We start from the raw sequence: 18,881 nt of genomic DNA on the forward strand, positions 1-18,881 counted from the left end.
AAAGTGGTCTTCAGAGGTATAGTAGTTCAACATCTTAATTAATGTTGGACATTTTTGTTAATTTGGTCAGAGCTTTGGGTAATTAGGTAAGTCTACCCAGGCTTATGGTTTCACAATGTTTTTTTAACACCTTTATTGAATTATTACTTGTGACACAGCCAAATTTACATTTATACAAAAAAAATCAAACTGCATTAACAAATTAACATTAACAAGCATTATACTTCACATATATTGCTATATATATGTCCAGCATTAATTAAGATGCTGAGCTACTATACCTCTGAAGACCGCTTTGCCTGACTATGTTTAATTCCATGGAGTACATTATTTTTTTCTTATCCATTGTATTCATGACATTGTTTTTCATTATTGTAAACTTGTCTCTACTTGTATGTCTGTTTGGGGCTTTTCCCCTCTGGTCTCCACTGAAAAAGGGTAAATTCTTCTTTCCCAGCTGGACCAACCCGATTAACAAATGCAAAACAAATAAATAAATAAATATCATATAACCTAAGCAACATTACATAAACTATTCAGTTCCTGCCCCTTTTTAAACAAGAAAAACCTTTATTAAACCATCACTTATGACATAAGCAATCATACATTTATATAAATGAAAACAAACTATACTGACACACTCCCAGTTGCAAACATTTTATATATATATATATATATATATATATATATATATATATATATATATATATATATATATATATACCCCAGGATTCACTAATCTTCCATGCAGGAATAAGTTATTTCTGCATGGAAATGACCGTTTAAGTGCAGCACTGCAGCATGCCATGCATATTTACGAAGGCGCACTGCCAGTGCTCCTAAACTAACACGGGGCCGTGGACGAGTGCATGGGGTGTGTCTGAGAGCAGAGCTCTCACAATATAGATGGCCCTGCACTCAAGAATTGCCAGTCAGCAATTAAAATGAGCAGGCATGCTCATAGCACCCCAAACACGTCAGGATAACTGTAAAATGTGCAGATGCATGCAGAAATCCACAGCAATATGTTAAATCTGTCCCTCCATTTGCTCCCCCATCATTTCAGGGTTTGTCCAGAGTTTGCACTCCAAGAGGTTGAGAGTTATGCCCACTGTGAAGCTGAAAGGTAACAAAATAATAGCTGTAGCAGTAGCAGTGATATTTGTGAATGGTATAGATAAAAGAACACTACAAATTTTTTTTGTTATAAAAGCGATAAAGTTTAACAATAGCTGTGTGGGTGTGCCCATTGCTAAGCTATGCATAGTCCAGCTTAAAAAGCACAAGACATTAACTAGCAAGATTCATTCAATAGTAGCAGTACTGTTATAGTGTAGTGGTTAAAGTGGACGCTTTGTGAGCAGTCATTCCCGGTTCAATCCAAACTGTAGCAAATTTACATTTTACATGTGAAAGCAAGTCATAAACAATTATTTTGTTTATAACCTACTAAATAACATATATTTGTGAACTGGAGTGCTGCATTAAGTCCAGATGTGAGGTGTCATTGTAATAAAGTGGTGAACTCCTCTAATAAACACAAGTACCCCATACAGTGTACGTACATATGAATCACGGATACTAAACAAATTTATAACATGTAATGAATGATAAATCAATGCCAAACAGCAAATAATGTGTACAATTTAAAATAAGCAAGACTAAGCATTGTACACCTTTTTCCTCTCACCCCCTTTTCTTGTCTTTTAAAGAAATTAGCGCATAGGTAAGTGTGAGTAAGCACTTTTAAGCAGTACTAAGCAGGTTTAAGGCTGTTTGCATGAGGGTAATCAATGCCTATACAGAATAAGCAATTTTGAGGCTAACTCTCTGTAAGCATATTTACCTGGTAGTTAGCATTGCTTACCGTTGCACAAACCCGCGCAAACCAGCTTACAACTGCTTAAAAGTGCCTTAGTCACTCTGTATCCAACAGCCATTGTTCTTCCCAGCAACAAAATAATCAGCCTTTGCAAGTCTCAAACCCATGACCCTGCACACCATAGCCACAGTGAGTTACCACTACACCATATCAGCTGTACAGAAAACTGAGGTATACTCAAACAGATCCTCACTATAGCAAAATCACATTTTACATGTGAAAGGAATTTATAAACAATTTTTTGTTGTATAACCTACTAAATAACATATATTTGTGAACTGGAGTACTGCATTAAGTCCAGATGTGAGGTGTCATTGTAATAAAGTGGCAAAATCCCCTAATAAACACAAGTACCCCATACAGTGTACGTACACATGAATCACGGATACTAAACAAATTTATAACATGTAATGAATGATAAATCAATGCCAAACAGCAAATAGTGTGCAAAATTAAAAATAAGCAATGCTAAGCATTGCACACCTCTGCTTACGAGGTGTAAGCAAGGCATTGCTCAGCTATGGCTATCTACCCATAAATAGAGCTGCCCATTGGTATGCTCCTTTAAGCAATGCCAATCTTATGTAAGCAGGTTTGCCCATAGCTTAGCATTTTCAAAATTGTCCAATCACGGCAAAGTGCAGGAAATCTGCCCTATGTAAACCCCACAGGCGGGAGTACATCTCATTACTGGCTGTAGCTTCCTCCTGTAGGCACAATGGCCGGTGTTGGGGAAGGATCGTGCTTCCAAGCACAGCACGGGAGCATCCAGGAGTCTAAGGTCATGGTAGGACTCGTGGTAAAAGACCATGAATAGAGACTGCTGCAGGGCCAGTACCAGGGTTCCCAATATAAAGCGGAAGCCTGGGACGTCTCATCTGTGACCTCACCAGTGCCACTGGCATTCTGGTGAGCAGGTCAGGCATCACTGTGCTAACCTGAAATGGAGGAAGAGGGAGTTCTTGGATCAGTGGATCCAAGAAGCTGGGCAGAGGGGTGATGTCCTAGCAGTGTGTAAGTACTCATTCTACTAACTGTTTAATAATTGCCTAGCTCATATATATTATGAATAGGTATGGCTAAATATTCCTCTATGTCTCTGCTAGATGCAGTGGAGTGGGCTGTGAATCAGGAAGCCCATGTGTGTAGGCTGCAAAGGCTGCATTGCGAGGCACGTTAGTAATGATCTTGCATGTACTGTCATAAGAAATAAATCTAAATGTAGTAGAAAGTTAATTGCCAGTATAAAACCTGTATTGTATATAGGATGTACTGAATAAACCAGACAATGTGGCAGGAAGAGTCTCATATAGGTTGTATGTAAATAAAAGGGTAACAGCCTGGCAATAAAGGTCTAACTCCTGGACTGCTTGTGTTTACTCTGGTATCATATGGTAATGTAGTGTTGCATTCTCTTAATATTACTGTTGTATTAAACACTGTTACCCACACTGTACTACATAAATAAAATGTGTAGGAATGTCTGTATACGACTGTTGTAATCACAAGGTCATATTGTACAACTGAGGGAGACTTAGACAGAAAACAGTGAAACGATACAGAGTAAAATGCAAATAGCACACTCTACTGTGACATCAACTGTTGTATTTTAAGCACACACAGCCATGGTTCGAATCCTGGGAGTGGTAGTAAGCTGTATGTATAATCATGCCCCTCAACTGTACAGGTTTTTCCAGAAAGTTCAGATAATTGGCTTAAATTTTCTGTCTGTCACCCTGTCCCCCTGGCAAATCAGTGGGATGATCCCAGAAGTTTAGGCAGCAAATAATGACATACAACTGATTGTCAGACATCATAACCATCAGAAACCTATGTATAAGAACAAACCTGTTACTCTAGCAACTCACCAAAATGTTATGAGAGTTTGTTTGTGTCTTTCGGCTTTTCCCAGTTAGGGGTCACCACAGCGGAACTCCGGTCCGCTAATGATTGGCAGTAGATTTTTACGTGCTGTCTTGCTGGGCCTAATGCACAACCTTCAATGAAGGAATACCCATTCACGCATTTCGCCACACAGAAGACGCTCTAACTGAGAATCAAATGAGCAACGTCTAACTGTGAGGCGACAACGCTACCGCAGCACCACCACCGCATGTCCCATCTCTATCCCCATGTTGTGAAGCTATGACCAGAGTGTGTGCAGTAACAGAGTGATATGTATGTGCATAATAGTAACGTGGAATCTGGTAATACGTGTGGCAACATTCAGGTACTGTTAACAAACATTCCCTCCACAGGTCTGTCAGATAAAAAAATTGTGCCTGGAAATAAAGATTGAAATCCTGAAATGGTACTCTTTAATCTGGTAATGTATGGCATTGTTAGTGTTGCAGTTTCTCTGAATAATAATGTATAATCATCACTGTCACCCACACTGTGATACATAATAAAAATGTCTAGGAATCCCTGTATAAGACTGTTGTAATTACAAAGTCAGATTGTAAAACCACGGGAGACTTATAAACAGAAAACAATGAAGAGATAAACGGCAATGTCTAAATAGCACACTCAACTGTGATGTACACTGTTTTATTTTTAGCAGACACAGTCATGGTTCGAATCCTGGGAGTGGTAGTAAGCTGTATGCACAATCAAACCCCTCAACTGTACAGATTTGTTCAGACTGTCCAGATAATTGGCCCATATCTGCTGCCTGTTACCCTGTCCCCCTGGCAAATCAGTGTGATTATCTCTGAAATGTACGCAGCTTTTAAGGACATATAACCGATTGTCAGACCTGTAAATATTCAGAAAATGTATATGAAAACAAACTTGTCATTGCAGCAACTCACCAAAAGTTTTTGAGGGCAATTGTCAAAATATGTCCCAGTTCCACCTGCATGTTGGCAAGCTTTGACCAGAGTGTGTGCAATAAGTGATTGAGAGGTATGTGCATAACATCAACCTGGAATCTGGGAATATGCGTAGAAATAGTCAGGTAGTGTTAACAAACAATACCTCCACAGGTATACCAGGTAAGAGGTGTATACTGTAGGTAAAACACAGTTCACATATATACTTGTCTACAAACATACCACTGTCCAAACTAAGGCCATAGGGTAGTGTAATAATACATGTAAGGTACAGATTACAACAGTGACTAAGAAAGTTGTGAGAAATACAGGGATATACAAGTTATTAATTGACACCCCCCCACCATATCTGCAACAATAATCTAAATACACAACTCAATGGGTATGTGTACAATTAAATCTACTGTTGGGACATATATACTATTGTTTGATAAATATTGAAATGTGTTTCTATGCATGTGCCATGTTGAAATACTCCCACATTGGTGGCATGTTGCCATCACTGTAACCTGCATGCTGTTGTAATGGCCACTGTGGTTCCATATATACATGTGTTCTGTTTGCTATGCAGCTGTTCCATATCTGGTGTTTTGGGTTAATGGGAATATCTATGCATGCTGTTATACCTAATCCTGGAATGTGCTGACTATTACTAACCCACATATGTTTTAAAATTGCAACACCATAGCACACTTGGGAAGGCCAGTCCCAGCGGTCCCACCTCTCCCACCTCATCTGGCCATGGCACCAGGCACCAGCACATCTGGGACCCACCCTGGGACCTCCTCGTCCGCTGGTCCTTCACCAACTTTGGGTGGAACCGCCTCAGGGGATGGGGCTCGCCCCCCCCTGGGGAGCAGGAGAGGACAGGAAGCTGTCAGCTTTCGTCAGGTCTGGGGTCTGGTGCGTAGCGAGCTCTGCAGGGAGTTTGGAAATGTGCTATGCCAGCTTGAGGGCTGCATGGCTCATTTGGAGGGTCAGCCTGCCCCTCCTACCCAGCCCCCAGCACAGCCACCTTAAGGGCCATGAAGGTGCAGTGGTGACTACCCATGGGTGGGGACATCAGTCCCACTGTTTCCATTTGAGGGCTCATGGGCTTCGAACTTCCAAACACCCCTCCCCATCCAAGGTGTTTACCCCCCACATGTGTCATATACCACCCCTGTATGCTGTATTGTCTGTCTTGTCTGTCATCCTACCCAACCTACCTCCCCAAATATACCTACTATCCTTCCCCAACATCCCACTCTCACATTAAAAAAAAGAAAAAAAGGCAATCTGTCCCCCCCCCAAAAAATCTCACCCCATACATAGCTGTCCATTTCGCACGTGTCCACTGGACACGTGTAATCTGGTGTAATGGGCGTCACAACATACTATTGTTGTCCTCACCTCTCTCAGGCATTTGAGTGTCCAAATCTATCTCCAAATTCAGTGTAAATGCACAGATGTTGCTGTAGATGAAATGGGCAGCTATGGACCTAGCTATTTTCCCTATTGTCTTTCCCTCTTAGTGCCCCTTTTTCACCACTTTCCTATCATCCCTTTTTCTTTTCTTTTAAGGAAATTAGCACGGGGTAAGTGGGAGTAACCACTTTTAAGCAGTAGTAAGCAGGTTTAAGCCTGTTTGTGCAGGGGTGAGAAATGCGCACACATAATAAGCAATTTTGAGGCTAACTATCTGTAAGTGTATTTAACTGGAAATTAGCATTGCTTACCATCGCACAAACCCACTTATAACTGCTTCAAAGTGCCTTAATCACTCTGTCTCCAACAGCCCCAATTCTGCCCAGCAACACAATAAGCAGCCCTTGCAAGTCTCATGGCCAGGACCCTGCACACTATAGTCAAAGTGATTTATCACTAAGCCATGTCAGATATATAAATCTGATGTTTTCTCAAACATATCATCCAGCACAGTCATTCAACAGTAGAGGAAATGTATTTATATATATAGCTGTGTGTGTGTGTGTGTGTGTGTGTGTGTGTGTGTGTGTGTGTGTGTATGCATGTATATATATATATATATATATATATATATATATATATAGATATATATATATATATGTATATATATATATATATATATATATATATATATATAGGTGAGAGGGCCCAATTTAAGTACCTCTTGTAATTATTGATATCATCCCCTCCTCCACAGCCAAACAGATTTGCCATGCAACACAATACCAACACTTGCAAGTTTCATACCCAGGACCCTACAGAACATAGCCACAAGAAGTTAACAGTAATCCATCTCACCTGTACGATGTCAGGATGATATCAATAAGATATCATGCAGAACAGTCTGTTTATCATAGGGAGTGTACAATGTGGAAGCAGCAAACATTTCAATGATACATACACACACACACACACACACACACACACACACACACACACACACACACACACAAACACACACACACATATGTATATATATGGATTCACTTTATAACCTCGAAATACTGAAATATCGAATTTCAGTATCTCGAGACTATAAAACCGAAGCCACAAAACACCGACATAAAAAAACGCAAAATTCACAACACCGAAAAAAACGCACACACTATACCACACATACACCACAACACCCACATCACAACATAAACAAACAAAACTACACACATGCACAACTCATACACATAAGCAGGGCATGCCCCTGCACCCTATGTGGGGGCTGCCCTCCACCCCCTACTTATATATACTAACTCGAGATCGCACAAACACAAAACAAAAGCCAACTCACACGCACATTCTCCGACCCCTCACACACACATCAAACACATCAGCACACTCACACACACTCTAACTCCCACTCAAAACCCTTAGAAAACACTTACCTGACATAACACCTACATCCACACACGGCACGTGCACCATCAAAACACAATCCCGGACATTACGCAGCGTAAGGTCTTAACCGCGAATTCGACATATATTCGAGTTTGCGATTATGACCTTTCGCTATTTTTAACATTCGGCTTTATAGTCTCGAGATACTGAAATTCGACATTTCAGTCATTCAAGGTTATAAAGTGTTTATATATATATATATATATATATATATATATATATATATATATATATATATATACACACACACACATATATAGATATATATGTATATACACATACACACACACATATACGTAGTAATATATGTTTATGTGTGTGTGTATATACACATACACACACATATGCATATATTATTATGTATAGATATGTATAGGAAGATACACATTTAGAGGGTGCACAGCAAATCGAACATCCAGTATTCCTACAGTTGCCACCTTTTAAAATGGCCAGTGTTTGATTCTCTCATACAAAAGACAATTATTGCATGAAACATATACCCACAGAGAGGTCAAAGGATATGACACCACACACAGGTTTGCATGCGTAAGAAATGTTTATTTGTGTAGAAATGTTTATTTGTGTACTATTTCAGTTGTATATGCCATTTCATATAGCAGTTAGGTGTTTGAAATACATACTAACTTAGTAATGCACCTCTCAAGCAAAACATTTCATACAGTAATCTGAAAACATAACATATGTTGCTGTCCATGCCAAGGCCTTCAAGTAGTACAACAGCAAAGAAACACTGGTCCAGAAAATAAGACTCAATCAACACTAATTAATGCAGATGTAGTTCAGCAGCCTCCGATTACACTCTGTACTCAACCCCTAGGGGGAAAAGATTTAAGTTGTCACAATGAAAATGTATCTGTTACATAACAATGCTTAACTTAAGACATCACTATCACACTGACAAACAGAACTGTCTGTAAGACAGTAATCACTAGCCCACCAATGTTCCCAAGATGAAATGTATGAAAATGTACAGCCATATACCTTAAGGTGTCTTACTACTGATATCCTTCACATGTTGTAACAGCCTAGGTTATAAGTGGTGCATACCCCTCTCTCATAGAATGACTTACAAGGGCATATAACAGTGTTACATATACTGACCTCTGGACTGTACAAGGACACACACGTTTTGTCCAGCTGTAGCCCACATATATATGGACCCCACCCCACAATATGTGTGGGGGTCCACAACATCACTGGAATGATGGCAAGAATGCCAGCAAGACATGATAGGCCACTACTTAACCTCTTACTGCATGACATATGGACAAAGCCTGGTATACAGGTGAAGGACAGAGGCTGGAACACAGGGCCATATTTGCAATATTGTTGTTATACACTGTGAAAGTTGCTGGTGTTACAGGATTGGTTGCAACATACCCTTTTCGGGAATATGAAGTCAGAAACACAAATGGATATAGCCATGTACTGATAGCACTCAACAGACAGAATGCCACTGATATAACTGAGACAAGACCTGTGTGGTGAATAGACAAAACATAACAGCCAATCCTCTGGCCATCATGTGGATAGGCCCACAGTTGAGAGCTATGCAGACAGACTGCATTCCATGCTAAACTAGTATGTATACACAAACCCTTTGAAACTAGTGGTATACAGTACATATAACAACACTACTCACACTGTCCATAGGTCTGGAACCTTATACAAATATGTAGTTGGCCTGTGTCTGCAAGTCCTGTTGTAAAAGGTATTGCTCCCTGCTGTCTGTAACACTGCTGCCCACACACAGGAAGGATGTCTTCCATACAGGAAAGGTAAAGGGACAATTCCCACATGATTTAGTAATTTATAGTAGTGGGTTGCCATGACAGTGGTAATTGGAAGTGCTACACAGCTGGCTGCATGCAAGTAGCAAGCGATGAACGCTTATTGGTGCAGTGGCCATCATCTGATCACGTGTATCACCTATAAAATCCATGCTGCAATCTATTCAAAGCAGCTCAATCCCTGTAGTGGAGAGAGAGGGAAAGAGAGAGAGAAAACAAACACAGGAAAAAAAAAGTATGTACACCAACTAAACCTACAAACAATACTACATAACTAAGGGGACACATAAAAGTGTATTCAGAAGAGAGGACAATCCTATAGCAGGTATGTGAAACATATATGCATGTAATTGAATATAGTACTTTGTCTATAATAATGGGATAGATGATATGGAAAGATGTATATGTGCCATCAGGAGTTGTTGTAATAATGTCCTGCGGAACAACTGCTATGGACAATTGTGTCTGTTCCTGTGGGCAGTGGGTTATACCTGTCAACTCTGCAGATCAGCACTGAATCTCAGAATCTAAGCCATCATAGTGTGTGTTCTGTACCTCAAGACATGTATATTAGTGTGGCAAATAGCTAGTGGTGGAAGTAATGCCTTTATGATAGACACATGTGTTTCAGACCCCACCACTTGCAGGACAGTCATGTTAATGTGTAATGTAGCATGCACAAACGCCATAGGTGTGTAATAGGCTTACCCATAATCTGTCCTTATATATACCCCCCTAATGTTAGGCTATGTCCACATGTGACACCTGTCTGTTTTCTATCAAGGCAGAACAGTGCCGTTGTGGAGGAAGGAGAGTTAGAGAATGTGGACCTAATGTTTGAAGCCTCCACCTATTTTTGTTTAAAATCTGTACTTTTTGTTTTATTTTCTTCTTTTAAAGGAAACTGGGTGGGGAGCTTCAGCCCCACACCCCCCTAACTATATATACCAACACCAGGGTCGCACGACATTGGGGAGGGGGACAAATCCCAGTTTTATGCCTTGGATACTGGTTTTCGATCAAATGAACGTTCGATCAAATGGGTTTAGGTCAAATCGTCTTTCGATCATATGAAGCAGACCTATATATATATATATATATATATATATATATATATATATATATATATATATATATATATATATATTATATATGTGTGTGTGTGTGTATATATATATATATATTTATATATATATATATATATATATATACACACACACACACACACACACACACACGTATGTCTACAGATATACAGAGACACACACACACACACACACACACATATATATATATATATATATATATATATATATATATATATACAACTCAAATATATATCTACACACACACACACACACACACACACACATATATATATATATATATATATATATATATATATATATATATACATACAGTAGTAAGTGGGTGCAAAATGGACAGTTATGTCTGGTGTGAAATCCATGTTGGGAACACATTGCATTTGTTTGTGAAGGTGGGATTGGTATGTTGGGGAAGGATAGTAGGTATATTTGGGGAGGTACGTTGGGTTGGAAGACAGACAAGACAACATACAGGGACAGTATATGACACATGTGGTGGGTAAACACCTTGGATTGGGAGTTGTGTTTGGAATGTTGAAGCCCAGGAGGCCCCATATGGAAACAATGGAACCAAGGTCCCCACCCATGGGCAGTCACAACTGCACCTTCATGGCCCTGAAGGTGCCTGGGCTAAGGGCTGAGCAGGAGGAGCATGCAGACCCTGTGGTTGTGTACTGAGGGCCTCAAGGTGGTGTAGCACATCCCCCAGGTCTCTGTGGAACGCCCTGTGCACCAGACCCTGGACCTGGCTTCGTGTGACAGGATCCTGTCTGAGTGTGCTCCCCGGGTGGGGGGGCAAACACCATCCTCTGAGGTGGTTCCACCTGAAGGTAGTGCAGGACCAGCAGATGTTGAAGTCCCAGGGTGGGTCCCAGATGTGATGTGGCCTGGTAACATGGCCAGATGAGGTGCGAGAGGTATTTCTGCTGGGAACTGTCTTCCCAAACATGCTATTGTGTCACAGTTATAGAACATATGTGGGTAGTAATAGTCCACACATTCCAGGATTATGTCTAACAGCATGCATAGATATCCCCATTAACACAAAACACCAGATTTGCAGCAGTCACATAGCAAACAGAACACATGCATAAATGGAGCCATACTGGCCCTTACAATGGCATGCAGGTGACATTGTTCGTAACAGGCCACAAATGATAGTGTTTCAACATGGAACATGACTACAAACACATTGCACAAATTGTTGTACAATACAATATATGTCCCAACAGTAGGTTTGCTGTAAACATACCCACTGAGTTGTGTGATCAGATTGTTGTTGCAGATATGGGGGGGGGGGGAGACAGAGATGTGTATTAACAACTATTATATCCTTGCAGTATGCAGTCCTCAGACCTTTTTTCCTCTTTATGTCTTTCAGGCATCATGTCATGGAAGAGATTGCTGATGTACACCCCCCAGGAGAATGAGGTGATCATTCAACACCTGGTGCAGCACTAGCACACCCTGTTTGGGCATACAGCCTATGATCTTTAGGAGAGGAATGATCTTGTCCACAGGGTAAATGATGTCGGCCTGCATAACCATTGGTGCACTGACCTACTCCGCCATGCCCGTCAGTGTGCTGCTGCGGTTAGGAGGGACCAGCTAGCTATGGGGGGGTCATGCCATCTATCCCCCCCTGACACATGCTGAGGAGCTCCTTGCCAGCCTCGGGGCACCTGCCCACCTGAAAACACAGATCCTGTGGAGAGCATTGTAGAGGTGGGTGCTACCCACACAATGGATGAGGAGTGTGCAGGTAAGGCCACAGGGCACATCAGTAGACCCCTGTTGTGTATCCATCTGCATCTGTAGAGTTTAATCATGCATATGTCAGATAAAATATATATATATATTCTGTTGCTGCATTGTAGTAATAAACAGATGTGCATAATCTGTAGTATTGTGGGTTTGTACTGTTAATGTGCTGTAATGCTGCTCCCACCCTGTACCAATGCCACAGGTGTGGGTACTGACATCACATCTCTCACACAACTATGTGGATCCCTCTGGTATACCTCCAGGGCAGCAGCCTCTAGCTGGTGAGTATGGTGTTTGTTCAGGTTTGCCAATACACTGGCCATGTTATGGCCATGGTATTTTCCATGCACACATTTAACACATCTACCCATTATGCATGCTATACATGTTCACTTATTGTTGCTGTTAACTGCACTGCATCACAGTGGTCACCATGGTGGCATATCTGAAGGGTATGTAAGAGTCCTGCAATATAACTAACAACCTATCATTGCAAGATGTGTGCACAGAGATGAACATAATGGTGGGACAAATGGCCTACAGTAGGGACATGTCTGAAACGTCACCCTTATACAGTGCTACAACAGTGTATGTACCACTATTACAATGGCAACTGTTACAGATCTACACAACTGCAAATGACAATACCACATTCCACAACACTTACAACCTGTAATGTGGTTCTAACATGAACAATGAATGTGTAATATGGAATCGTATGTTAGGACAGAAAATGTGGGGAATATATACCTTAACAAACACTGGAAGCATATGTGTGCATACACTCCAAATAACATATTGTGGAAGCAGCTTTTGAGGTACTGACAGCATGGACTCTTCATGAGTATGGACCTTCCAGCAAGTACAGGTCCTCAATGTCACACCAAGAAATGGTCTGCTGTCCAAGACGTTTACCCATCATATGTGCCCACTTACCTGCAACAGAGGCAGCCATGGCTTGCACACATCTTACAAGCCATGGAATGGATCCCATACCCAACAGGTAGCATGCAGGAGTTGGACATGTAGCCTTAACTCACCATTGCATATGCCATGGCAAACAGTGCAGACAGTTATGTATGTGGTGAGGATGTATGGGACAGGATTAATGTAGAAAATAAGCAAATAGCCATCCAAGACAGATGATGGCACATGTTGCAAACTGGTCATGCAGGCTGCCTAGTAACATGCCGCAACACTGAGGGAGTTGCAGGAATGTCTAACAAGTACTGGCTGTGCACTGGCTGTGTCGGCAATTGCCTGGTCTCTGCATAAGTGTGGCCCGTGGGTTAGGGTAATCAAATGTGACAGTTGTTCCACAGGAAACATCAGCCAAGGCTCTCTACAGGTAGCATATGCATAACATGAAAAGTCCCCCAAAGGCATGTGTTGCAATGTGTACTGGTGTACCAAGACCAAGTTGGAAACCTACAGACAGTGTCAATTAAGATATGTGTGCAGCACAACCAACACCTCACCCCACCTTAGGCCCACCATCCCCATCTGTACCTTGCTGGTGCCAGTGTACACCTGTATGTTTGCCATTCATTAACAGGGACTAGGCCAGTACACATGGTGCTCAGAATTTGGGATACTGCAAAATGACACATGTAGGCCATAGTTGTCAAGCATCTGCAAAAAGGCTGAGGATGGGGAGGGGATGTCATCCTAAAACACAACAGTGAACTGAAGCAGAGATCCAAAGCTCACTAATAATGGCTGTATCTGCACACAGTCAAGGTCATGAATTGTGGCAGACATAACCCTGACTCCACAGCAATAGTGACAGCACTGTGTGACTTCCAAGGGCTGTGCACATGAGTTGACTTTTCAATCATATAGAGTTGGGGGACATTTGGCAGAGTGACCAAATACTGGCAAATGCAGATAGCCCATGCTAGTATACCTCTTCCAGGAATAGTGACTGCTGTAGTTCATGTAACAGTTGGTGCAACAAACCATCATGATAAGGGTGTGCACACATATGCACCCACAAATTGTATGCATCTCAATCAACATCTGCACAACTAACACATTTGTTTGATACTGCATTTGATTGCACAGGTCATATGTCACATATCAGGTTTGCTTTATGTTAACACATGCAATAATGTGGACCCATGGCATATCAGGGAAAAGGGTGCCATGTCAATTAGGATGTGTACACTCCCCATAGCCACAGTAAGTTTTAAAGGCATGTGTCAGACAAACACATAGGGGCTGTGAGCAGCAGAGCAAACATAGCTGACACACATACACATATTCAGCAATGGTGTGTACACCTGTGAGGTATGGTGCACAGTACAAGCCAGGGTACTGTACAGGTGCACAGCAATACTGTGTACATGGGTGTAGTGTGTTCCAGAGGAAGGGGCATTACCTACTAACACAACCCATGCATCACAGAGATGCATAATGTTGGTAACAGGGATTGACTATAGCTGCACTGCATGCTGTTGAGTGCCATATGTCATGCATGTTGACAGATGGGTAATGAGAGGTCTGTGTGTAATATCTTTGTGCAACCTCACCTGTAAGTGTGTTTGTGTGTGTGTGTGTGTGTGTGTGTGTGTGTGTGTGTGTGTACTGTTAAGTAATGACATACAGGTCTTAAAGTGCATTTCTTGTTTTCCCCTCACAGGTGGTGAGGTGGGTCAGGGTCCCTCCTGCAGGCAAACTGATGTTGGTGTCCATACAGACACTAATTATAATGATAGGTGTGTTGAGGCACAGGCGGGGTTGTCAGGGGCTGAAGCTGCGCCATTGTTTGACATCCCACTGTTATCCACCCCATCCCTGCACACAGTCACATTGCCTATACATACCCCATCACCAGTGGCCATAGCTGAGGGACAGTTGACAGGTGGTGGCATGGAACAGGACAGTTTGGTATCTATGGCATGTGTGTCTGGACACAGCAGCCATAGCTGGATGTTTGGCGGGGTACCACACTGGCAGATGTACAGGGGTGCTCATAGGAGAGCTGCTGGTCATCATTCCCCTGACAGAGGTGCCACCAGACACATGTTTCAAGCCATCATGGAGGCACAGGCACGTATGGTACGGTATAGCAGACAGGGTCTGAGGATGTAGAGGGTTACTTATTCAGCTGTTATTGACAACATCCATGATCTTGCAGGTGCCCACCGTTATTGTGCAGAGGTCATGGATAGACGGTTGGGTAAGATGGTAGAAATCCTCATCCATGGAATGTCTGTGCTTGAGCATATGGTGGGAGTAGTGCAATGGTCATGTGGATGTAGGCCAGCAACACCAATTGCTGGAGGTGAACGTGGACGTGTCAGAACTCAGAGCCACTCACGTAGTGGCAGTACTAGCCCCAGCACTGTAGGGGGGCACGGTCCACACCACAACACAGCAGGCCACGTGCATGTGGCCTTGGCTGGTCCCAAGAGGGGCCTAGATCCAGCTGACATATGTCATCATCAGGGGAGAGTACCATATTGTGGCTTGTACCTGGTGGTGCCCATGGAAACCCTGGCAGGCACAGTTTCTGTGTCCGTGGCCAGAGACAGTGAACTGCACACCCTGCCAGGTATAGTCTGCAGCTGTCCAACAAACCCCCTGTATAGGGCAGCCACATGGCAGAACTGTGTGCATGTACACATACACATCACAAACACAGCTAGGGCAACCCCATACCTACACACACCACATCACAACAGCCCAATTAATAATTAAACCACCTCACACATACACATGATGTCAAATGTATGGCTCAGCCTAGGTCTCTGGCAAACCAACAACACACCCTGTGCATATGATGATACCTGTGCCACATCTGTGTCACCTATAACATCAATGCAGGGACAGGCTAATATGGTTCTGATGCACAGGGTGACTGTACTACAGTGTACCAATGTAATGTTGTGCAACATGTTGTCAGCACTAAAGTTTAATGCTTATATGTCAGGAAGTGTAGCTGTCCAGCCATGATGCATTATAGCTGTTATTAACACTGAGTGATTGTGGTCTTCATAATGTACTCCGTTTGTGTTGTAGGTGTCCATGTGTCAGCAGGATGTTGGTCTGCTGTTGTTTCCTAGAAGGGGTATGGCACTGTGGTGACACCTTGACTGTGTCATATCCTAGGTACAGCTGAACACATGTCACAGGTCTGTATAACAGTTACTGCATATGCCACATGGCTGATAGGTCTGGGGTTGTATACAGGTGAGTGCATGTTGGCTGATGTCAGCAGCCCTTCTACAGTGGACATTGGTAAGTCTACTGGGTGGTACACACCACATGTTTGTATATAACACACACAGAGGCTTTGGTGTTGATGCAATATACAGAGAATACTGTACACATGGATGTATGTACTTGTGCAAAGAACCCATTTTAGCCTATGTAATTCCACCAAGACAGAATATGCACAACAACACATTGGGAAATAAGCAGTCTGCTAGTTTAATGTCATTGACGATGGTACTGGCAGAGTATATGTCCTCTTCCCTAATGTAGTGCAATCCTCAACTCAGTAAACATAGGTGTGCTGGTGTGGGTGGCACAGCCCTACCCTTTGGAGGGTTTGAGGTGCTGTAGAACCACAGATAGTGTGATTGACAACTACTTAACCTGTTAACATGAACTGTACAGTATTACAGCCAGCTAAGCGGGGGATACACTCAACAGTAACTGCAGTGATGGTGGCTGTGTCCACAAGATCCACACCCAGCTATATATACCAATCCCAATATCACTGTACACCTATACAGTGGGGAAGAGGGCATTTACACATCTACTACAAGTTGTGATGGAATGAATTTCCACAGGATGATACCTATGAAATGTTAGCATTTGCCAGGCAGTTCTCAGACAGATGACCTCCTGGAACATGTATAGTCTGCAAACAGAAGTAGATCCCTTCACATACACACATTCTTACTTGACAACACTGGTACTAGAACCCCTACCTTGGTATATAGTGCTACTGATGTGTGTGGCCTTAATTGCACACACCACACAGCTTTTAGGATGAGGTGTGTTCCAGGTTACATGTTAAGTGAAGAACATCACCAGGCCCTGTACAGTATGGTAATGGGGGATATACTTGTTTATGAACAATAACTGGGCTGGATAGTGTTATCAATTACCTGTATGATTGATGGTGACAGTGGTCCCCATACAGTGGAACATGGGACATGTATTGGGGGTACCATGGAGTAAAGACAGTATATCCAGCACCCACACCCCACAGTGGATATTGTACGCACTGACACCCATGATAATACTCTGACATACCCACCATCACACATTGACCAAGACTGCAATACAACCCCTTGTCTATCCCGAGTGCTACTACAGGGGTATGAATCTAATGCACATGCCACAGGGATAGTAGGGTAATGCACTGTCATGGCTCTCCTACAGTCAACGACATCACTATTCCTAATTCTGTGTGTCATGGCATATTGTATTAGGAGAATGTGGCCTCAGAATGCTGTATCCTACAAATATACACACTTGTACACATACACACACTTACCCGAACTCAGAGGGTATCCCATGCCTATCAACCCATTTGTACAACAGTGTTGTGCTGGTACTGCAAGCTCCAGTTAGCCCATAGGATGAAGAGTGTAACAAGGTACATGTAATGTCCAGTACAGCAGCAGCCACATCTAACTATGGCAGTTGGGGTGCAATGGGTGTGAAGGGCCTCAGGGTATTATCAACTACAGGTCTACACACACACAGACACTGTTATTCTCAGTAATGCACACGTACACATTTGTCAGTACTGGGATCCATCTGTGCAGGTGTTTATAGGTGTGTACCATGCTATTGTCCATGGAAAGATGGGAAGTGTAGGGGATGTGTGTACAGTGGTATCATGCCACCTGCCATTTGCCAGCAGGCCATCTATCAACAGATACCACAGGGGTGATTCTCAGGGTGAGAGTTCCATGCAACATCCAGTCATCTGGTTGCCTCTTATAGAGGGCCACTGAGGTGCTCCAGTTGACATATTTGCGACATGTATTACATAACATGGTCAGTGTCTGTCTTGGAGACCTGTACCCAAGCATGTTTTGTTGACTGTGTTAGTGTAGTTGAGGTATCCATGGCATATGGTGCATACAGGGTGTGGATTCCTAGCTGTGGCATTCATAACACAGCTGGGCAGACATGTCAGTGTCACTCAAGCATAGCTTGCCTGTAAGCAGCCAAAATGAAGTCCCGACATCTGCATATCTGTACAGAGGACAGACAGACATCAGCTAGCCAACTGGTTATGCAGTAGGATGACTGTGTTGACAGAGAGATGTCTGACACTGATAAGTATGCCAGTATTACATGAAGGACGCCCTCAATGACATGTCCTATACACACAGTAGTCTACAGTTAATATCCACATGTCAGATCAATATCCAGTAGCAAATACTTAAAGACACACAGCTCACACACCAAGAACACAATAGTAAGGACTCAGAGACCATCTTTGCATGCAGGGGTATTTGGTTCCGGTACTACAATCTGAAATTTACTCTTACTTGGGAAAGCACTGTCAACAGTAGTAACATAATGATACACTACATGCCAGTGTGACTGCATATAACCTAGGATACTACCCATGTATGAAACACATTCAAATGGA

Source organism: Protopterus annectens, chromosome 2.part0 (assembly GCF_019279795.1).
Source record: "Protopterus annectens isolate FY-2018-M chromosome 2.part0, PAN1.0, whole genome shotgun sequence".
Classification (NCBI taxonomy): domain Eukaryota; kingdom Metazoa; phylum Chordata; order Ceratodontiformes; family Protopteridae; genus Protopterus; species Protopterus annectens.